We start from the raw sequence: 23,688 nt of genomic DNA on the forward strand, positions 1-23,688 counted from the left end.
TACGATCTCTTACATTCACCTGAGAGAGCAGACGGGGCCTCAGTTTAATGGGTCATCTGAAAAAACAGCAGCACTGCACGGGAGTGTCAGCCTAGATTATGTACAAGTCTCTGGAGTGGGACTTGAATCAACAACCTTCTGACTCAGAGGCGAGGATGTTACTGTTGAACCATGGCTGACATGCCGTTGAGAAAATATTCTCTTTCGTATTCTTTAGGTATGTCATCCATGGCTCAGTGGATAGCACTCTCGCCTCTGAGTCAGAAACATAGAAACATAGAAGATAGGAGCAGGAGTAGGCCATTCAGCCCCTCAAGCCTGCTCCGCCATTCAAGGAGATCATGGCTGATCATCCAAATTCAGTACCCTGTCCCTGCCTTCTCCCCATATCCCTTGATCCCTTTAGCCTTAAGAAATATATCCAACTCCTTCTTAAATATATTTAATGAACTGGCCTCCACTGCCCTCTGTGGCAGAGAATTCCACAGGTTCACCACTCTCTGGGTGAAGAAATTCCTCCTCATCTCTGTCCTAAATGGCTTACCCCTTATCCTTAGACCACGACCACTGGTTCTGCACTCCCCGGCCATCGGAAACATCCTTCCTGCATCTAGTCTGTCCAGGCCTGACAGAATTTTATAGGTTTCGATGAGATCCCCTCTCAATCTTCTAAACTCCAGTGAGTATAAGCCCAATCGACACAATCTCTCCTCATACGTCATTCCTGCCATCCCAGGTATCAGCCTGGGGAATCTTCGCTGCACTCCTTCCATGGCAAGAACGTCCTTCCTCAGATAAGGCAACCAAAACTGCACACAATACTCAAGGTGTGGTCTCACCAAGGCCCTGTACAACTGCAGCAAGACATCCTTGTTCCTGTACTCGAACCCTCTTGCTACAAAGGCCAACATACCATTTGCCTTCTTAACCGCCTGCTGCACCTGCATGCTTACCTTCAGCGACTGGTGCACAAGGACACCCAGGTCTCTTTGCATTTCCCCTTCTCCCAATCTATTACCATTCAAATAATAATCTGCCTTCCTGTTTTTGCCACCAAAGTGGATAACCTCACATTTATCCACATTATAGTGCATTTGCCATGTTTCTGCCCAATCACCCAACCTGTCCAAATCGTACTGGAGTTTCACGAGATCCTACTCAGAGCACACACGCCCACCCTGCTTTGTGTTGTCTGCAAATTTGGAGATATTACATCCAATTCCCTCGTCCAGATCATTAATCTATATTGTGAACAGCTGGGGTCCTAGGACCGATCCTAGAAGGTCATGAGTTCGAGCCCCACTCCAGAGACTTGAGCACTGTCGGAGGTGCCGTCTTTCAGATGAGATGTTAAACCGAGGTCCCGTCTGCTCTCTCAGGTGGCCTACTCCTGCTCCTATCCTCTATGTTTCTATGTTTAAAAGATCCCATGGCACTATTTCAGAGAAGAGCAGTGTCCTGGCCAATATTTATCCCACAATCAACATCACTAAAACAGATTATCTGTGTTGAATCTGTAAATCTTAAGGTATGGTGTTCTTCAATAACTAGACGGAGGCTGTAGATTAACAATCAACCGGTGTTTACTGGAGGAGGGTAGTCCAAAGACTAACAGTACAGATGCCTGCTCAAGGCTTATATACAGGTGTGGTCACTGCCGGTACTACAGTATACAGGCGCTGTAAAAGTAGTTCTCTCTTAAAGGTACATACACTACAATTCCTCCCCTTTTAGATTAACAGTACCCATAACATTCAAATAACAGTTAACACTTTAACATGCACATTTAACTGAAATAGTCCATTTATAGATTCAGTCTTTGGGGCGGCTTCCTGATCCTTTCTGGATAGCGCCTTTCCTGAGGTTCTTGTTCTTGGTGCGGAGGCGATTCTGGCCCCCTTTCGTCGGTTAGTACATCAGTTTCCGCTGCTACTGTTTCTGGGGTAGATGCTACCGGTATGTCGGGTTCATCCCCAGGTACGCGAGACATGGGGTTGACTTGTTCCTGTGATGCTAGGATCTGGTCAACGTGGCGTCTCACAATGTTCTCCCCGACATCCACTGTGTACATTAGTGGCCCCTGCCGTGTGCATATCGTTCCGGGTTGCCATTTCTCTGTTCGGTAGTCGCGGGCCAAGACTGGTTGTCCTACATTGAAGCTCCTTGTCGGCTTCTCATTGATGTGCTGGAATTGCTTATCCTCAACATTTCTTCGCACATTTGGTCTGAGCAAATCCAGACGAGATCTCAACCTTCGGTTAACGAACATCATGGCCGGGGTCTGGTTGGTAACTGCATGTGTCGCATTTCTGTAGGCTAACAGGAAATTGTCCACCTTATACTGTAGTGGAATGTCGTCCTCGCACATGGCCCTTATTGCCTTTTTAAAGGTTTGTACGAACCTCTCAGCCAATCCATTTGTGGCTGGATGATACGGGGCGGATGTGTAATGCCTTACCCCATTCCTTCTCATAAATTTCCGAAACTCTTCGGACACAAACTGTGGTCCCTTATCAGAGCAAATCTGCTCTGGCAAGCCGTTCCTGGCAAATATGGTCCGTAGGACTGCAATCGTTTTCTCTGTAGTGGTGGAGGACATTTTGATCACCTCAGGCCATTTCAAGTGCACATCCACTGCTATTAAAAGCATTGAGTCCATGAATGGACCAGCAAAATCAATATGCACCCGTTGCCATGGAGAGGAGGGCCACTCCCATGGGTGTAGAGGGGCATGTGCTGTGCATTTTGGACCTTCTGGCATCCTGAGCAGCTCTTTGTTAGGTCCTCGATTTGTTGATCGATCCCCGGCCACCACACATAAGCCCTAGCAAGGCTTTTCATTTTCACCCCTCCCAGATGGCCTTCGTGAAGCTCATTGAGCACTCTCTCCCTTAACTTGGGTGGAATTATCACTCGGGATCCACACATCACTGTCCCCTGGCATACTGACAGCTGTTCTCTTCTGGATGAGAATGCTGGCAACAGTGAGTCGCCATGTGTGGGCCATCGCTTCACCGTCAAATCATATACCCGAGACAGTGTCGGATCATTTCGGGTCTCCTTCTCTATATCCGCGTTAGTTACTGGCAAGCGTTCAATTATTGACGAATAAAATATTTCGATAGGGTCCACTGCTGGTGCTTCCTCCACAGTATGCAGTGGCAGGCGTGATAGCCCATCAGCGTTTACATGCTGTATCGTGCCCTTATACTCTACTTCATATTGGTTCGCCCCTAGAAAAAGGGACCATCTTTGTAGCCGTTGTGCAGTCATCACCGGAACGCCCTTCTTTGGATTAAAGATGGAGACAAGTGGTTGGTGGTCAGTCAGCAAGGTGAACTTCTGCCCATGCAGATAGTGGTTGAATTTTTTCACTCCCCATACCAGGCTGAGGGCCTCCCTGTCAATCTGGGCGTAGTTGCGCTCGGCTGAGGTTAGTGACCGAGACGCAAAGGCTACTGGCCTCTCCAACCCGTCTGGGAATTTGTGCGACAGCATCGCTCCAATACCATAGGGTGATGCATCACATGCCAACCGAATTGGTAGTGCTGGGTTGAAATGGGCCAACACCTCTTTTGATGTGATCAATTCTTTGCACTTCTGGAAAGCTCGTTTACATTCGTCATTCCACTTCCATGGTACCCCCTGTTGCAGTAGGGTGGTCAGTGGGTGTAATACTGTAGACAAATTTGGTAAGAACTTATGGTAGTAGTTCACCAGCCCGAGGAACGACCTCAGTTGTGACACATTTTCCGGTGCTGGAGCCTTGACTACTGCCTCAATCTTTTCAGGGGACTTATGTAACCCCTCATCAATAACGTGGCCACAATACGAGATCTGCTTCTGGAAAAACTCGCACTTGTGGCGATTAGCTCGTAGCCCATATTCCTTTAATCTATTGAGCACCTTCTCCAGGTTGGCGAGGTGATCACTGTCATTTTTGCCCGTGACCAGGATGTCATCCAAATAACACTGGGTCCCTGGAATCCCTTGCAGGACTTGATCCATTGCCCTTTGCCAAATAGCCGGAGCCGATGCTACCCCGAACACCAGCCGGTTGTATTGGTAGAGACCTTTATGAGTGTTGATCATGAGGTATTGTTTCGATGTTTTTTCTACCTCTATTTACAGGTATGCCTGGGCCAGATCAATCTTAGTGAAGCGTTTACCTCCAGATAGCGAGGCGAAAATATCTTCAATCCGTGGAAGCGGATATTGTACCGTGTGAAGGACTGGGTTCACTGTCACCTTAAAATCCCCACAGATGCGGACCTTCTTTGGTTCCCCAGGCGTATTACTCAACGACCTCTTCATTACAGGAACGATGGGTGTAGCCCACTCGCTCCAGTCCACTTTGGACAGTACTCCTGAACGTTCCAAACCTTCCAGCTCTGCTTCGACGGCTGGTCGGATCACATAAGGCACCGGTCTGGCCTTAAAAAACTTTGGGCTTGCATTTTCCTCTATTTTAATCGTCGCTGTTATGCCTTTTAGTGTTCCGAGTCCCTCCTGGAACACTTCTTGTGCATCAGTTAGCATTTTTGACAGTCGTCCAGGTGTGACGTCGTCATCCTTTTTGGCCTCAACCTTCAGTGCCTGTATGGAATACCAATCTAATTGTATCTTCCGGATCCATTCACGTCCTAGTAGTGGTGGTCCTCCATCTGGCAATATATATAGGTCCATTTTTGGTATTTCCTGGCCTTTGTATATCACGTTCACCCTTATTTTTCCTTTGGGGTAGATTTTTGTCCGTGTACGTCTTCAAGACAATCTCTGTAGCCTTCAAGGGTATATGTGAGAATAGCCGCTTGTAGTCCCTTTGGTTTATGACTGTTAGGGCTGATCCTGTGTCCAATTCCATTTTCACTTGGGCTCCGTCTATCTTGAGCGTGACCCAGATAGTCTGGTGATCCTCCATTTTGATTACATTATGTAGTTTCAGACAACCCAGCTCCTTGCTTCCGGAGTCTGTATCACTTTTCTGTTCGTCTGAACTACTGTCCATCACCTTATGTACCTTTTTGTACTTCTCCTGTGGAGATTTCTTGCTGCTGGTTTTCTTCCCTGACCTGCAGACTCTTGCTTTGTGTCCTGCTTTTCCACACTGTCTGCACACTTGGTCTTTGAACCAACAATCCTTCTGGTCGTGTGTTGTTCTGCCGCAGCGATAACACTTCCCTGCTCCATATAACATTTCATTGGTGCCATATTCTTGCGGTCTCTGTTGTATCTCTGCAGCGCCCCGTGCGGCTGCTTCGTGTGATACTGCCATGCTGAAAGCCTTGTCCAGCGTAAGATCCTTTTCTGATAGAAGCCGTTTCTGGGTTCCTTCACTTTGAAGCCCACACACAAACTTGTCCCTTAACGTATCCGCTAGTCCCATTCCAAACTAGCAGTGTTTCGATAGCTTGCGCAGTTCCGTTAAATACTTAGCATTACTTTCGTCTTTATGCTGGTTCCTTTTGTGGAACTTAAATCTTTCTGCTATCAGCAGCGGTGTGGGGTTTAAGTGGTCCTGTAGGATTTCCACTATGCTTTTGAAATCCTTATCCACTGGCTTCTCTGGGGTTATTAGGTTTCGCAGTAAGCCATACGTTTTTGCACCCATGGAATTCAACAAAACCAGTGCTTTCCTGGCATCTGGCACTTCATTCGCCTTGCAGTACACCTCAATGCGTTCCATATATGTCACCCAATCTTCGACTTCATTGTCGAACGCAGTGACACTGCCACTCTTCGGCATCCCTGGGTGTGGTTAGACTTTCTAAAATAGCGTTTCCCGTGCTCTCCCTTCTTCTCCGCTGGCTCAAAATGGTGTGTCCCGCGCTTTCCTTTCTTCCCGCGCTAGCCCTTCTTCTCCGCTGTGGCTTCAAAAATGGCGTCTCCCGCGCTCTCCCTTCTTCTCCGCGGCTCAAATGGCGCGCTCTCCCTTCTTCTCCGCGGCTCAAATGGCGTCTCCCGCGCTCCCTTTCTTTCCCCGCGGACGCTGCCCCGCCCTTGAGCCCTGGCTGCGCTCTGCGCGTTCTCCTGTGCGCCTCTCTCGTTGCCGCCACTCGGTCCTGAACTCCGGCTGTGCTTTACCCTCTCTCTCTTTTTGTTTTCCGTCGACGCCGCTCGGTCTTCAACCCCCGGCTGCGCCCTGTGCGCTCTACCCTCTCTCTTACCCCATCGACGCTGCTTGGCCTTTTCTGTGCCGTTGGTCGGCTCCAGCCACCGCTGTCCAGGAAGGGTCTGCGCTGTACCTGTTGCCAGTCTGTTGCTGGATCGTCGTGGCTGGAGAACCAAGCCCAGCTCTCAACAGCCTCCCCTGCGATGTTCACGCTCTGCCGGATGACTGGGCAGTTGCTCGTGGTCGACGCCCGTGCTTCTGGCCTTGACTTTCTTCCACCGTCCTCCTGGAGCGAATCCTTGGAAGGAAATGCTGAGTTGCAGGTAGATTCGAATCGACCTCGTCGCCACTGTTGAATCCATAAATCTGAAGGTATGGTGTTCTTCAATAACTAGATGGAGGCTGTAGATTAACAATCAACAGGTGTTTACTGGAGGAGGGCAGTCTAAAGACTAACAGTACAGATGCCTGCTCAAGGCTTATATACAGGTGTGGTCACTGCCGGTACTACAGTATACAGGAGCTGTAAAAGTAGTTCTCTCTTATAAAGGTACATATACTACAATCTGGTCATTACCACATTGCTGTTTGTGGGAGCTTGCTGTGCACAAATTGGCTGCTGCGTTTCCTACATTACAACAGTGACTACACGACAGTCAATGAAGTACTTACTGAAAAGTGTTTGGGACGTCACCCCTCAGCTCTGTCCATTACAAGAGAGGAACCTCACCCCTCAGCTCCGGCCATTACAAGAGAGGAACCTCACCCCTCAGCTCTGTCCATCACAAGAGAGGAACCTCAGCCCTCAGTTCTGTCCATCACAAGAGAGGAACCCCACCCCTCAGCTCTGTCCATCACAAGAGAGGAACCTCACCCCTCCGCTCTGTCCATCACAAGAGAGGAACCTCACCCCTCAGCTCTGTCCATCACAAGAGAGGAACCTCACCCCTCAGCTCCAGCCATCACAAGAGAGGAACCTCACCCCTCAGCTCTGTCCATTACAAGAGAGGAACCTCATCCCTCAGCTCTGGCCATTACAAGAGAGGAACCTCACCCCTCAGCTCCGGCCATTACAAGAGAGGAACCTCACCCCTCAGCTCTGTCCATCACAAGAGAGGAACCTCATCCCTCAGCTCTGTCCATCACAAGAGAGGAACCTCACCCCTCAGCTCTGTCCATCACAAGAGAGGAACCTCATCCCTCAGCTCTGTCCATCACAAGAGAGGAACCTCACCTCTCAGCTCCAGCCATCACAAGAGAGGAACCTCACCTCTCAGCTCTGGCCATTACAAGAGAGGAACCTCACCCCTCAGTTCTGGCCATTACAAGCTGTTCATTTGAAGTTGCCCAGAAATCTTATGAGCCTCAACGTTTTTAGGCATCAAACCAAAAGCCTTTGAGATATCAAGGAACCACCCCTTAACTCTGGAGGAAGAGGGAAAAAGAGGAAAAAAAACTTACGAATTCCTTCGACAGGATATTTTATACAGCAATTATACCTTCCTCAACACCGCCAGAAATCTACAACCCAACACAGCATATTCTCCATTAAAAAAAATTCTGCAGGGAAACCATTTACTCTCAGGAGCGCACGGGCCGGCGACACACGGGCCGGCGGCGCGCGGGCCATCTGCAAACAGCAGCTGATTAAAGTATCCTCCTAGGAGGAGCCGCTGGCACAAAAGTCCCTCTTTTCCCAATGGGAATGATCAGGTGGAATCCATGCCACCTTCAGGGCACCAGATGCAATCTCACTCAGTTTGGTGCCGGGTGGGCGCGGGGCCGGGTACGAGTGGGGCCGGGTGGGCGCGGGGCCGGGTGGGAGCGGGGTACGAGCGGGGCCGGGTGGGCGCTGGGCCGGGTGGGCACGGTGCGGGGTACGAGCGGGGCCGGGTGGGCGCTGGGCCGGGTGGGCGCGGGGCCGGGTGGGCGCGGGGTACGAGCGGGGCCGGGTGGGCGTGGGGCCAGGTGGGCACGGTGCGGGGTACGAGCGGGGCCGGGTGGGCGCGGGGCCGGGTGGGCATGGTGCGGGGTACGAGCGGGCGCGGGGCCAGGTGGGCGCGGGGCCGGGTGGGCACGGGCCCATGGAATCAGAGGGTCTGTGCAGCAATGGCACTTGTCCAGCGGCAGCTTTGATGGGTTTAGAAAACTTTAACTCTGCCCAGATACAAGGCCTGCCCCTCTGGGAGGCCCTCATCCCTTCCGCTTGGCCCAGGAAGGGGATAGTTCACCGTTAAACATTAGAGATAAAGGTTCAACTCAAAAGGCTACAACTCGGGACAGGGCAGGGGAGCGGAGCTAAAGGCGAAGGGCAGACAGCTCGAAGGGAGTTGATAAACAGCATCCTGGGGCATGTTAAAGCTACTGCTGCATCCAGAGTAACATCAACTTGCATTTATAGAATATTATATAGCATTTACATTGTATTTATATAGCGCCTATAACACAGCAAAAACGTCCCAGGGTGCTTCACAGGAGTGTAATCAAACAATGTGACCCCGAGCCACATGAGGAGATATCAGGGCAGGTGACCCAAAGCTTGGTCAAAGAAACGGGTTTTAAGGAGCGTCTTAAAGGAGGGAGAGGTGGAGAGGTTTAGGGAGGGAATTCCAGACTTGGGGCCTTGGCAGCTGAATGCACAGCCGCCAATGTTGGTGCGATAAAAATCAGGTGTGCACAAGAGGCCAGACTGTACCGGGAGCCAATGTGGTTTAGCGAGTACAGGGGAGATGGGTCAATGGGACTTGGTGTGAGTTAGGACACGGGCAGCCGAGATTTGGATGACCTCAAGTTTACGCAGGGTAGAATGTGGGAGGCCGGCCAGGAGTGCGTTGGAATAGTCAAGTCTAGAGGCAACAAAGGCATGGATGAGGGTTTCAGCAGCAGGTGAGCTGAGGCAGGGGCAGAGACGGGCGATGTTACAGAGGTGGAAGTAGGCAATCTTGGTGATGGCTCGGATATGTGGTTGGAAGCTCATCTCAGGGTCAAATACGACACCAAGGTTGCAAACTGTCTGTTTCAGCTGCAGAGAGTTGTCAGGGAGCGGGATGGAGTTGGTGGCTGGGGACTGGAGCTTGTGGTGAGAACCGCAGACAATAGCTTCGATTGGCCTGGGAGCGGGAGTAGCACTGATTCGCCAGAATGATACCGGGGCTAAAAGGGTTAATTCATGAGGACAGGTCGCACAGGCTGGGCTTGTATTGCCTGGAGTACAGGAGATTAAGGGGTGATCTAATCGAGGTGTTTAAGGTGGTTAAAGGATTTGATTGGGTAGATGGAGAGAAACGATTTCCTCTGGTGGGGGGAGTCCAGAACAAGGGGGCAGAACCTTAAAATTAGAGCCAAGCCGTTCAGGGATGATGTCAGGGAGCACTTAGAGATTCACAGAGCGGCCAAGTGCTGGGGTGGGGAGGGGAGGGGGAGGGGGAGTATTACACCTGGATGGACTAGTTTACGAAATGGAACTCTCACCTACCACTTCAACTTGAGACAATGGGAGTGAATTTCGATCTTCCAGTCGACTATCTACTATTATCGACCAATTCACTTCGTGACAGCTGGAGCCATCTTCCAGGAATCCCCACCCAAAGGAGCAAGACACTGCCCAGAGTTCCCTGGTACAGCAACATTGGCTTTGGGCCACACCTTGAGGGACTTGCACAGCACAAACCGTGTGGACTGTATCCAGACTGCCTCCTGTAAAGTCACATCTACTCCCCCAGCCCGACTATCTCGTGTTGGTGGTGGGGGAGGGGGGGGAAATAGAGCAACAAAGCAGCTTCAGCATTTCCACAGCCCTCCCGGCACATGCTCGACATGCCGCCCAGTATACCCTCAGTAAAGGGTTACTGCAGGTTGCGTGCAATAAGACAACAGAAATGGAGGGAAAAATTAAGCTCCAAAGAAATGCAAGTGAACTTGTTGCAAAGAGTCCAACCCCTTACCTCTGAGTTCACAGTGTACTGTAGGTGGGAGAGGGGTTCACAGTGTACTGTAGGTGGGAGAGGGGTTCACAGTGTACTGTAGGTGGGAGAGGGGTTCACAGTGTACTGTAGGTGGGAGAGGGGTTCACAGTGTACTGTAGGTGGGAGAGGGGTTCACAGTGTGTAGGTGGGAGAGGGGTTCACAGTGTACTATAGGTGGGAGAGGGGTTCACAGTGTACTGTAGGTGGGAGAGGGGTTCACAGTGTACTGTAGGTGGGAGAGGGGTTCACAGCGTACTGTAGGTGGGAGAGGGGTTCACAGTGTACTGTAGGTGGGAGAGGGGTTCACTGTGTACTGTAGGTGGGAGAGGGGTTCACTGTGTAGGTGGGAGAGGGGTTCACAGTGTGTAGGTGGGAGAGGGGTTCACAGTGTGTAGGTGGGAGAGGGGTTCACAGTGTACTGTAGGTGAGAGAGGGGTTCACAGTGTACTGTAGGTGGGAGAGGGGTTCACAGTGTACTGTAGGTGGGAGAGGGGTTCACAGTGTACTGTAGGTGGGGGAGGGGTTCACAGTGTGTAGGTGGGAGAGGGGTTCACAGCGTACTGCAAGTGGGAGAGGGTGTAAGGGGTTTTCCTTGAGAGATGTCCCTGAGGTTTCTCTCTCTAGAGGCCTCTCTCTCTTGCACAGTAAAACCTTGAGTGGTTCGACCCACTCGCTCCTTAGATTCTATACTCTGGACTTAGGGGCAGGAACTACAATGTAGAGAAAACTCTTGTAGGCCAAGTTTGATGAAACAAAATGAAATTTTATTGCATAAGGAAAAATATCAAATCAAATGCAAGCAGATAAGAGAGTACGGTGGCATAGTGGTTAGCACTGTTGCCTCACAGCGCCAGGGACCCGGGTTCGAATCCGGCCTCGGGGAGTTTGCACATTCTCCCCGTTTTTGTGTGGGTTTCCTCCGGGTGCTCCTTTAGTGTTAGGGGGATTAAATACGTGGGGTTACGGGGATAGGGTGGGATATGTGTTGGTGTAGGGGTTACGGGGATAGGGTGGGATATGTGTTGGTGTAGGGGTTACGGGGATCGGGTGGGATATGTGTCGGTGCAGGCTCGATGGGCCGAAATGGCCTCTATCTGCACTGTGGGGTTTCTGTGATTCTGTGAGTACATGGGAGGGAAAACACAAACAAATCATAACGACACAATACTAACTAAGGCAAATACAGGCATCTTATACTCTACAAAGATCATCATGAAATAAGGAAACACACGGAACATCGAGGGACAACAACTCATGTTAATTGTACCCTTAAATCCACCCCCTTATTAAACCTATCTAGGTCTGATTGTGAAGGGCCAGAAACACTCACCAAGCCCACTAGGAAGTGCAAGGTTTTGAAATCGAGTCTGTGTTTGGTCCTTTCAGGCGTTTCGTCTCCACGTGGATCGTGGAGCCCCTGTGAGCTGCGCCACACCTCTCTCCTGAGGTGGGGGTCGGGGTGGCTGGACACCGGCGGGCCTGGATGTCGGCGGGGTCGGGGATCATCGGCTCGACCCTGGTCAGAGGAGCCTTGGGCTGGCTCCCATCACTTCTTCAGTTTGCTTTTATCTCTTCTCCCGAGCCGGGGTGGCTGGAAGGTTTCTTCTCTTGGGGTTTTATTTTTTTGTTTCTTCTCCCAAGTTGGGTCGATGGCAACGGCCCGGGGATGGTCGATGATCTCCCGATGTGTTTCCCCGGGGCGGGACGCCGGCTTCGAAACGGCCTTCTTGATGTTGGCTTGATTCTTCTTCCTCCTCCGATGGTGGAGAGGAGTTTGCTGATCTTCTCCCGAAGCGACTCCTCTTCAGCCACTGCTGTCTCCAACTACAACTCCGGTGTCTCCTTCAGAGTTTCCCGAGTGTCTGCGTGAGCTCTGCGTCCTCTGAGTGAGTGCCTGCCTGAGTGTGTCGTACAACTCCAACTCCTTCAATTATACTTTTCCCCCAGAAGCTTCCACTTCCCGCCCAAAATCAGGTTAGTCTTTGTTTAACTTTTGGCGGGCTGGGAGCACAGCGGGGTAGTTATTATATTTTAAAATGTTTTCGATGGCCGGTAAAGGCCCATCTCTGGTCTGGAATGACCTTCATTGTTTTTAATGTCCTGCTGATCTCGTTATCTAGTCCTGGGTGCTGTTCTCATGAACATGAAATTGTCCCCTTTTGTCTGGGTCAACATTTAGATGGCCTCTGTCTCCAGGCCAATCTCGACTGGATCTGCATCTAATCCATATGTATACCTGTGGGTCTGGTTTCGTTCTCTCAGAAACGGCTTCCAGAACTTGCTGTGGGTTGAATCCACAAAGCTGTCTGAGGATTCGCAGGAACCATTTTAAAGTGTCCCAATAAGCTGGTCACATGGTATGGTGGCCATTTTGTATGCCCCTTTTTCTGGGCTTCTTTTAAAACAGTCTTTAAAATCACGGCCTCTTCTGCCATTTGACCCATATTAATACAAAGTCCAATTTTGCGAATCCTACAAGGGGTTCACAGTGTGTAGGTGGGAGAGGGGTTCACAGTGTGTAGGTGGGAGTGGTTTTGCCAAATTATTATCTTAATGGGAGAGAGCGAGAGAGAAAAAGCACTCTGCGGTTTACCAGCTCTTGATGACCATGTCGGGGAATGGGAAGGAGCTGCAGCTAACTGGGACAGATGCATTGGCTTAGAAGTGTCCGAGTGTCAGGCTTGGCTGTGATGGCTTCAATGGACAAATAGCCTGTTCACATATGAATGCCAGCGACTGCGGAGCCCCGGAAACCACATCCCGGAATGTCAGCATTCCAGCAAACTAGAGTCGAGAAAAAGGCAAATCATTAAACTCACCGTGTCCTAGAGCAGAGAGCAGGTCCTTTACCTGGGATTAGAAGTAGAAAAAAAGAGATGGGAATACAACACCCTCTGTGTAAGCACTGGTCGTTTTCTGAAGGACACGGGGAGGAAAGGAGCTTCGTGTGAAAGAGGGCTTTGTACAACTCGGGTTACCTTGGAACGAGGTGGGAAGAAAGCTAAGGCAACACGGTGCAGGTTTTCCGGGGATAACGCGAAGCTGCGCTTGGTGAACCAGAGGAAGAAGCAGTCAGCACTGTTCCTGGGACAAATGTCAATCTCTCCTGAGAACGGAGAAATGGTATAAAGGCATGTTGTTGGTTAACCCTCTGTCAACATAATGCTGGCAAAGGAACCACAGGCGTTAACATTCACTTCCACCCAACGCATGGTCAACCCTGGCCCACCATCAATCGGCCACCTTGATTTGAGCACATTGCTAGTATCAAGGTGATGGGCCTTCAATAACCACAAAACTAGAAGTTATAGACTTAAACAAGTTGGCTTTTAATCACTAAGATCAGAGCTAACATCTCAACACGCCAACTGGTTCACAGGAATGAGTCATACAGATCCTGGGATCTTTATGTAAGAGAAGTCAGGGGCGGAGCCAAGAGCCAAGACCTGGAACCTCCCAGGTTAGTCGGGAAAGAGGAAGTGAAACTATACACAGTCGGGGAGGGTAATATACATGAGTGCAAAACGAATACAGGATCAAGACAAACAGATTTCATTACATTCACCCCTTCTATAGATTTAGTCCATCGGGGTGATGTTTCTTAAAAGTTGGTATAAGTGAGTCTGTCAGGAGGTTTTGCAGTTCTCAGTGATCGGCGCAAAGCCGGTTGGGGTGTCTCTAGGAGAGTGGATTCTGGTTCCTCCGCTGTCCGGGCCTCCGCAGTGTCTTCCAGGTTATCTGCAGTGTCCTCCAGGTTAAAGTTGGGTATTGATACCTCTGGGCGTCCTGTCTCTTTGTAGTGTAGGTCTTCATCGGGTAGTCTCCCATCGTTCTCTCTGCTCCCTGAGGGAGCGAGGTCTTTTATGGAAACAGTGTCCTCTCGCCCGTCAGAGTATTCGATATAGGCGTACTGAGGGTTTGCATGGAGGAGCTGTACCTTTTCCACAAGGGGGTCCGTTTTATGGCCTCTCACATGCTTCCGCAATAGTACTGTCCCCGGAGACGTCAGCCACGCGGGTAGAGATATGCCCGAGGTGGATTTCCGGGGGGAAAACGAACATCTTTTCGTGAGGGGTAGCATTAGTGGCAGTACATAGCAGAGACCTTATGGAGTGGAGCATGTCTGGGAGGACTTCCTGCCAGCGGGAGGTCGGAAGGCCTTTTGACTTTAAGGCTAACGTGACAGCCTTCCAAACAGTAGCATTCTCCCTTTCCACTTGCCCATTACCCCGGGGGTTGTAGCTAGTGGTTCTGCTAGTGGCTATCCCCTTCGAGAGCAAGAACTGGCGCAGCTCGTCACTCATGAATGATGTCCCCCTATCGCTGTGTTTGTAGTTCGGCATGCCAAACATGCAGAATAGATTACAGAGACACTTGATGACCGTGGCACTGGTCATGTCTGGGCAGGGAATGGCGAAGGGGAAGCGGGAATATTCATCAATGATATTGAGGAAGTATACGTTACGGTCGGCAGAGGGAAGGGGTCCCTTGAAGTCCAGACTTAGGCGCTCGAATGGCCGTGTGGCTGTGTGGCTTTGATAAGGTGTGCACGGTCAGGCCTGTAGAAACGAGGCTTGCATTCCGCACAAATGCGGCAGGCTCTGGTCATTGCCCTGACCTCCTTGATGGAGTGGGGCAGATTGCGGGACTTTATAAAATGGTATAGTCGGGTGACCCCTGGGTGACAGAGGTCGTTGTGGAGACCCTGTAATTTGTCCGTATGAATGCTGGCAACACATTCCCCGTGATAGGGCGTCTGGGGGTTCATTAAGGGCTCCCGGTCTGTACATAATATCATAGTCGAACGTGGATAGTTCGATCCTCCACCTGAGTATTTTGTCATTCTTGATTTTCCCCCTTTGTTTGTTATTAAACATGAAAGCCACCGACCGCTGGTCAGTGAGCAGGGTGAAACGTTTGCCGGCTATGTAGTGTCTCCAGTGCCGCACTGCCTCCACTATAGCCTGTGCCTCCTTCTCGACAGAAGAGTGCCTGATTTCAGGTCCCTGAAGGGTTCGGGAGAAGAAGGCCACAGGTCTCCCAGCCTGATTGAGGGTCGCAGCTAAGGCAAAGTCTGACGCATCGCTTTCGACTTGAAAGGGAATGCATTCGTCCACTGCACACACTGCAGCCCTTTCAATGTCCTGTTTAATACTGGTGAAAGCCTCCCGAGCTTCAGCTGATAGTGGGAAGGACGTCGATTTAATGAGGGGTCGGGCCTTATCAGAGTAATTGGGCACCCATTGGGCATAATACGAAAAAAATCCCAGGCACCTTTTTAAAGCTTTGGGATTGTGTGGCAGGGGCAGTTCCTTTAGGGGGCGTAATCGGTCAGGGTCCAGTCCAATTACCCCATCTTCCACCACACAGCCGAGGATACAGAGACGGGTTGTGTTGAAGACACATTTGTCTTCGTTGTAGGTTAGATTCAGCTTTAGGGCAGTTTTTAAAAATCTCGCAAGATTTAGATCGTGGTCTTGTTGGTTGTGCCCGCAGATCGTGACATTGTCCAGATAGGGGTAGGTAGCTTGTAGTTTATTCTCGTCAACCATGCGGTCCATCTCACGTTGGAAGACCGAGACCCCATTTGTTACCCCGAAGGGCACTCTGAGAAAATGGTAGAGGCGCCCGTTCGCCTCGAAGGTGGTGTATGGGCGGTCCTCCGTTCTAATGGGGAGCTGGTGATACGCGGATTTGAGGTTGATAGTCGAGAAGACTCGGTATTGCGCAATCTGGTTGACCATTTCTGATATGCGGGGTAAAGGGTAGGCGTCCAGCTGGGTATAAATATTAACAGTCTGGCTGTAGTCAATTACCATCCGTTTCTTTTCGCTATTTTTAACTATGACTACTTGGGCATGCCACGGGCTGGTACTGCATTCAATAATGCCTTCCCGCAGGAGTCTGTCCACTTCCGCCTTGATATAGTGTCTGTCTTCCAGACTGTACCGTCTACTTTTGGTCGCTATGGGCCTACAGTTCGGAGCGAGATTAGCGAATAAAGAGGGCGGGCTGATTTTTAAGGTTGATAGGCCACAGACTGTGAGTGGCGGCTGGGACCCGCCATATGCTAGCGTGACACTTTCGTGGTGGCACTGGAAGTCCAGGCCCAAGATTACATTAACAGAGAGTTCTGGCATCACGAGGAGTTTAAAATCCTTGTAGTCCATGCCTTTTACAGTCAGTGTTACCACACAGTAGCCCAAAATGTCCGAAGTGTGGGGCTTAGCAGCCATAGCAATTCTGCTCCGTGTAGGAGTTACCGTTAATGAGTGCCGCCGTACCAGGCTAGGGTGGATAAAACTCTCGGTACTCCCACAGTCAATTAAACATTTCGTTAAATTCCTGTTTACCTGTATGTCCATCATGGATTTTGTCAACGGGTGTGGCCTGGATTGATCCACCGTGATCGAAGCCACTGTTGGGCCCTGGGCGGCCATTGAGTCGGGAAAAGATGGCGGATCCCAAGATGGCAGCCCGCACAGCACGCACGAGGCGGTGACGGAGTTGGAAATCGGATTCCCCCTGCAGACTTTGCTAAAATGCCCCTTTTTTTTACATTTGAAGCATGTAGCGTCCTTCGCTGGGCATCGTTGTCTGGGGTGCTTGGCCTGGCCGCAGAAGTAGCATTTCGGGCCTCGAGACATTGCCGCTGTAGTAGGACTCCTGGGTGAACTTCTGTGTGGGGACTCTGGCGGTGTAGAGCTGGTCTGAGACCTGGATGGGGAAGATGGCTAATTCCAAGATGGCGGCCCCCTCGGCGCGCACGAGGCGGTGAGGGCCGCATGGCCGGAAGAATAAGAGTCAGAGTTTCTCTGGGCCATGTCCAGCGATTGCGCAGTGGCCACTGCCTTTTTTAAGTCCAGGACCTCCTTCTCCAGCAGTCTCTGCTGGATATAATTCGATTTGAGGCCCGTGATGAAGGAACCGCGGACCAATTCGTCAGAGTACACGTTGGCCGTCACGGCCTTGCAGTTACAGTCCCGGACCAGGTCCTTTAGGCCCTGTAAGAAATCGTCCATTGATTCCTCTGGTCGCTGCCTGCGTGTAGCCAGCAGATGTCTGGCGTACACTTCGTTTACCGGCCTCTGGTATTGGGCCTTCAGGATAGTGATGGCCTCCGTGTAAGAGGTGGCGTCCCGGATGAACGAATAAATCCAATGACTTACGCGAGTAGTCAGTAGACTCAGTTTATCTACCTCGCTAGCAGATGAGGCCCCCGCGAAGAGTTCGAAGCATTTGAGCCAGTGTCCAAATTGATTTGATGCTTCAGCAGAATGTGGATCCAAGTCCAGACACTCTGGTTTTAGGAGTCGATCCATCCTAGTATTCTTTAGTGATTAAAATTGATGGGCCTTCAATAACCACAAAACTAGAAGTTATAGACTTAAACAAGTTGGCTTTTAATCACTAAGATCAGAGCTAACATCTCAACACGCCAACTGGTTCACAGGAATGAGTCAGACAGATCCTGGGATCTTTATGTAAGAGAAGTCAGGGGCGGAGCCAAGAGCCAAGACCTGGAACCTCCCAGGTTAGTCGGGAAAGAGGAAGTGAAACTATACACAGTGGGGGAGGGTAATATACATGAGTGCAAAATGAATACAGGATCAAGACAAATAGATTTCATTACACAAGGGCTCAGTGAATCACTGCTGCACTTAGAGTGTTACTGAGGCCGACAGATAAATTGCTGAGTTAATGAATCTTTGCTGGGATGGTGAGTAAGTGGATATGACAATTGGCCTCAGTGTCCCTGGACTTTTGGTTGAGACGGGAAAGGGAGATGGGAGGAGACAGGGTGCCCACTCCTTCCTTCATTTAATACATGTTTCTATCCAGAAAACCAACTCCATCCATCAATCTTGTGAAGTCACTGAATAACTTGGTTACAGTGCTTGCAGGAGCAACCAGGCCATTGGGAGCGTACAGGAATCAAGGTAGTATCACTTGGGTCTGGCTAGATCAGGGAGGCATAGAGGTGGAATATCAAGGGTCTTACCTGTATATGGGAGCGGGATCTTGCTGGGCTTGTTTGTTGCCCTTTGTGGGGCTTTAAGGGCCCAAACAAGATGAAGAAAGTTGGTTGCATTGCTCTGAATACACGAAATATTGGGAAGACTGAAACCATGGTCTTTGGCCCCCACCACGAACTCCGTTTCCTAGCTACCATTCCACCCTCTCCCTGGTCACTGTGAGGCTGAACCAGACCGTTCACACCTCGGCATCCTATTTTACCTGAGCTGAGCTTCTGACCCCATATCCTCGACCAAGACTGCCTACTTCCACCTCCATAATATCACCCATCCCACCACTACCTCAGCCCATCGGCTGTGAAAACCCTGATCTCTGCCGTTGTTACCGACAGACTTGACTGTTCCAATGCTCTCCCAGCCGACCTCACACCCTCCGTAAACTGGAGTTCAGCCAAAACTTTACTGCCCCGTATTCAAACTCGCACCAAGTCCCGTTCACCCATCACCCCCCGTGTCCTAACTCACCCCCAGTCCCATTCACCCATCACCCCCGTGTCCTAACACACCCCCAGTCCCGTTCACCCATCACCCCCCGTGTCCGAACTCACCCCCAGTCCCGTTCACCCATCACCCCCCGTGTCCTAACTCACCCCCAGTCCCGTTCACCCATCACCCCCCGTGTCCGAACTCACCCCCAGTCCCGTTCACCCATCACCCACCGTGTCCTAACTCGCACCAAGTCCCGTTCACCCATCACCCCCCGTGTCCTAACTCACCCCCAGTCCCGTTCACCCATCACCCCCCGTGTCCTAACTCACCCCCAGTCCCGTTCACCCATCACCCCCCGTGTCCTAACTCACCCCCAGTCCCGTTCACCCATCACCCCTGTGCTCGCGGACCTACATTGGCTCCCGGTCCAGCAACACCTCGATTTTAAAATTCTCATCCATGTGTGCAACTCCCTCCGTGACCTCGCCCCTCCAGAGCTCTGTAACCTTCTCCGCCCTTCAATCCTCCCGACATCTCTGCACTCCTCCAATTCTGGCCTCTTGCACATCCCCGATTTCCATCGCTCCACCATTGGCGGCCGTGCCTTCAACTGCATGGGCCCGAAACTCTGGAATTCCCTCCCTAAACCTCTCGGCCTCCCTCTCCTTCTTTAAGATGCGCCTGAAAAGCTACCTCTTAGATCTAGCTTCTGGTCATCTGTCCTAATATCTCCTTATGTAACTTGGCGTCAAATTTTGTTTGATAATGCTCCTGTGAAGCGCCTTGGGACATTTTACTGTTGAAGGTGCTATATAAATGCAAGTTGTTCATAGAATGACACAGCACAGAGGGGAGGCCATTCAGCCCATCATCCCGGTTCTGGATCTTTGAAAGAGCTCTCCAATTAGTCGTACTCCCCTGCCCTTTCCCCATAGCCCTGTAAATTTTTCCCCTTCAAGTATTTATCGAATTCCCCTCTGAAAGTTATTGTTGAATCTGTTTCCACCGCCATTTCAGGCAGCGCATTCCAGATCACATCAACTCACTACATGAAAAAAATTCTCATCCCGCCTCTGGTTCTTTTGCCAATTCCCTTCAATCTGTGCCCTCTGGTCACCGACCCTCCTGCCAGTGGAAGCAGTTTGCCAATTCCCTGCAATCTGTGCCCTCTGGTCACCGACCCTCCTGCCAGTGGAAGCAGTTTCTCCTTATTTACGCGATCAAAACCCTTCATGAACACATCCATTAAATCTTCCATTAACCTTCTCCGTTCCAAGGAGAGCAATTCCAGCTTCTCTGATCTCTCCACGTAGCTGAAGTCCCGCATCCCTGGTACCATTCTCCTGAATCTCTTCTGCACTCTCTCCAAGGCACCGCTCCCATATCTAAGGAGGATTGGAAGATTGTGGCCAGAGTCTCCACTATCTCCACCCTTACTCCCTTCAGCAACCTAGAATACATCCCATTCGGACCTGCTGACTTTTCTACTTTGAGCGCTGCCAACTTTTTCGTACCTCCTCTATTTATTTTGCCCTATCTAATCCACGGTGAGCCCAGGGTTTGTGTATATCACTCACACTCACACCAGCCTTACACACTACATACCTACACACGGTGACCCAGGGTTTGTGTATATCACTCACACCAGCCTTACACACTACATACCTACACACGGTGACCCAGGGTGTGTGAACATCACTCACACTCACACCAGCCTTACACACTACATACCAACACACGGTGAGTCCATGGTGTGTGTATATCACACACACTCACACCAGCCTTACACACTACATACCAACACACGGTGAGCCCAGGGTTTGTGTATATCACCCACACTCACACCAGCCTTACACACGACATACCTACACACGGTGACCCAGGGTTTGTGTATATCACTCACACTCACACCAGCCTTACATACTACATACCAACACACGGTGAGCCCAGGGTTTGTGTATATCACCCACACTCACACCAGCCTTACACACTACATACCAACACACGGTGACCCAGGGTGTGTGTATATCACTCACACTCACACCAGCCTTACACACTACATACCAACACACGGTGAGCCCAGGGTTTGTGTATATCACCCACACTCACACCAGCCTTACACACTACATACCAACACACGGTGAGCCCAGGGTTTGTGTATATCACTCACACTCACACCAGCCTTACACACGACATACCAACACACGGTGAGCCCAGGGTTTGTGTCTATCACCCACACTCACACCAGCCTGACACACTACATACCTACACACGGTGAGCCCAGGGTGTGTGTATATCACTCACACTCACACCAGCCTTACACACTACATACCAACGCACAGTGACCCAGGGTTTGTGTATATCACCCACACTCACACCAGCCTTACACACTACATACCGACACACGGTGACCCAGGGTGTGTGTATATCACCCATACTCACACCAGCCTTACACACTACATACCGACACACGGTGACCCAGGGTTTGTGTATATCACTCACACTCACACCAGCCTTACACACTACATACCTACACACGGTGACCCAAGGTGTGTGTATATCACCCACACTCACACCAGCCTTACACACTACATACCAACGCACGGTGACCCAGGGTGTGTGTATATCACTCACACTCACACCAGCCTTACACACTACATACCGACACACGGTGAGCCCAGGGTTTGTGTATATCACTCACACTCACACCAGCCTTACACACTACATACCTACACACGGTGACCCAGGGTGTGTGTATATCACCCACACTCACACCAGCCTTACACACTACATACCGACACACGGTGACCCAGGGTTTGTGTATATCACACACACTCACACCAGCCTTACACACTACATACCTACACACGGTGAGCCCAGGGTTTGTGTATATCACTCACACCAGCCTTACACACTACATACCAACACACGGTGACCCAGGGTTTGTGTATATCACTCACACTCACACCAGCCTTACACACTACATACCAACGCACGGTGACCCAGGGTGTGTGTATATCACTCACACTCACACCAGCCTTACACACTACACACCAACACACGGTGACCCAGGGTGTGTGTATATCACTCACACTCACACCAGCCTTACACACTACATACCAACACACGGTGACCCAGGGTTTGTGTATATCACTCACACTCACACCAGCCTTACACACTACATACCAACACACGGTGACCCAGGGTTTGTGTATATCACTCACACTCACACCAGCCTTACACACTACATACCTACACACGGTGACCCAGGGTGTGTGTATATCACTCACACTCACACCAGCCTTACACACTACATACCTACACACGGTGACCCAGGGTTTGTGTATATCACTCACACTCACACCAGCCTTACACACTACATACCTACACACGGTGACCCAGGGTGTGTGTATATCACTCGCACTCACACCAGCCTTACACACTACATACCAACACACGGTGACCCAGGGTTTGTGTATATCACTCACACTCACACCAGCCTTACACACTACATACCAACACACGGTGAGCCCAGGGTTTGTGTATATCACCCATACTCACACTCGCCTTACACACTACATACCTACACACGGTGACCCAGGGTTTGTGTATATCACTCACACTCGCCTTACACACTACATACCAACACACGGTGACCCAGGGTGTGTGTATATCACTCGCACTCACACCAGCCTTACACACTACATACCAACACACGGTGACCCAGGGTTTGTGTATATCACTCACACTCACACCAGCCTTACACACGACATACCTACACACGGTGACCCAGGGTGTGTGTATATCACTCACACTCACACCAGCCTTACACACGACATACCTACACACGGTGAGCCCAGGGTGTGTGTATATCACCCACACTCACACCAGCCTTACACACTACATACCAACACACGGTGAGCCCAGGGTGTGTGTATATCACCCACACTCACACCAGCCTTACACACTACATACCAACGCACGGTGACCCAGGGTGTGTGTATATCACTCACACTCACACCAGCCTTACACACTACATACCGACACACGGTGAGCCCAGGGTGTGTGTATATCACCCACACTCACACCAGCCTTACACACTACATACCAACACACGGTGAGCCCATGGTGTGTGTATATCACCCACACTCACACCAGCCTTACACACTACATACCGACACACGGTGAGCCCAGTGTTTGTGTATATCACTCACACTCACACCAGCCTTACACACGACATACCGACACACGGTGACCCAGGGTGTGTGTATATCACCCACACTCACACCAGCCTTACACACTACATACCAACACACGGTGAGCCCAGGGTTTGTGTATATCACTCACACTCACACCAGCCTTACACACTACATACCTACACACGGTGAGCCCAGGGTTTGTGTATATCACCCACACTCACACCAGCCTTACACACTACATACCAACACACGGTGAGCCCATGGTGTGTGTATATCACCCACACTCACACCAGCCTTACACACTACATACCGACACACGGTGAGCCCAGTGTTTGTGTATATCACTCACACTCACACCAGCCTTACACACGACATACCGACACACGGTGACCCAGGGTGTGTGTATATCACCCACACTCACACCAGCCTTACACACTACATACCAACACACGGTGAGCCCAGGGTTTGTGTATATCACTCACACTCACACCAGCCTTACACACTACATACCTACACACGGTGAGCCCAGGGTTTGTGTATATCACTCACACCAGCCTTACACACTACATACCAACACACGGTGACCCAGGGTTTGTGTATATCACTCACACTCACACCAGCCTTACACACTACATACCAACGCACGGTGACCCAGTGTGTGTGTATATCACCCACACTCACACCAGCCTTACACACTACATACCGACACACGGTGAGCCCAGGGTTTGTGTATATCACTCACACCAGCCTTACACACTACATACCAACACACGGTGACCCAGGGTGTGTGTATATCACTCACACTCACACCAGCCTTACACACTACATACCTACACACGGTGACCCAGGGTGTGTGTATATCACTCACACTCACACCAGCCTTACACACTACACACCAACACACGGTGACCCAGGGTGTGTGTATATCACTCACACTCACACCAGCC

General features: G+C 50.7%; 1 pseudogene; it reads right to left on the bottom strand.

Annotated features, from left to right (window-relative positions):
* Window positions 1-7,434: 7,434 nt before the first annotated feature.
* Window positions 7,435-23,688, bottom strand: part of LOC147105417 (uncharacterized) — a 93,727-nt pseudogene continuing 77,473 nt past the window's right edge.

Source organism: Somniosus microcephalus, chromosome 18 (assembly GCF_052327205.1).
Source record: "Somniosus microcephalus isolate GS21.2 chromosome 18, FLI_Smic_1.0, whole genome shotgun sequence".
Lineage (NCBI taxonomy): Eukaryota > Metazoa > Chordata > Chondrichthyes > Squaliformes > Somniosidae > Somniosus > Somniosus microcephalus.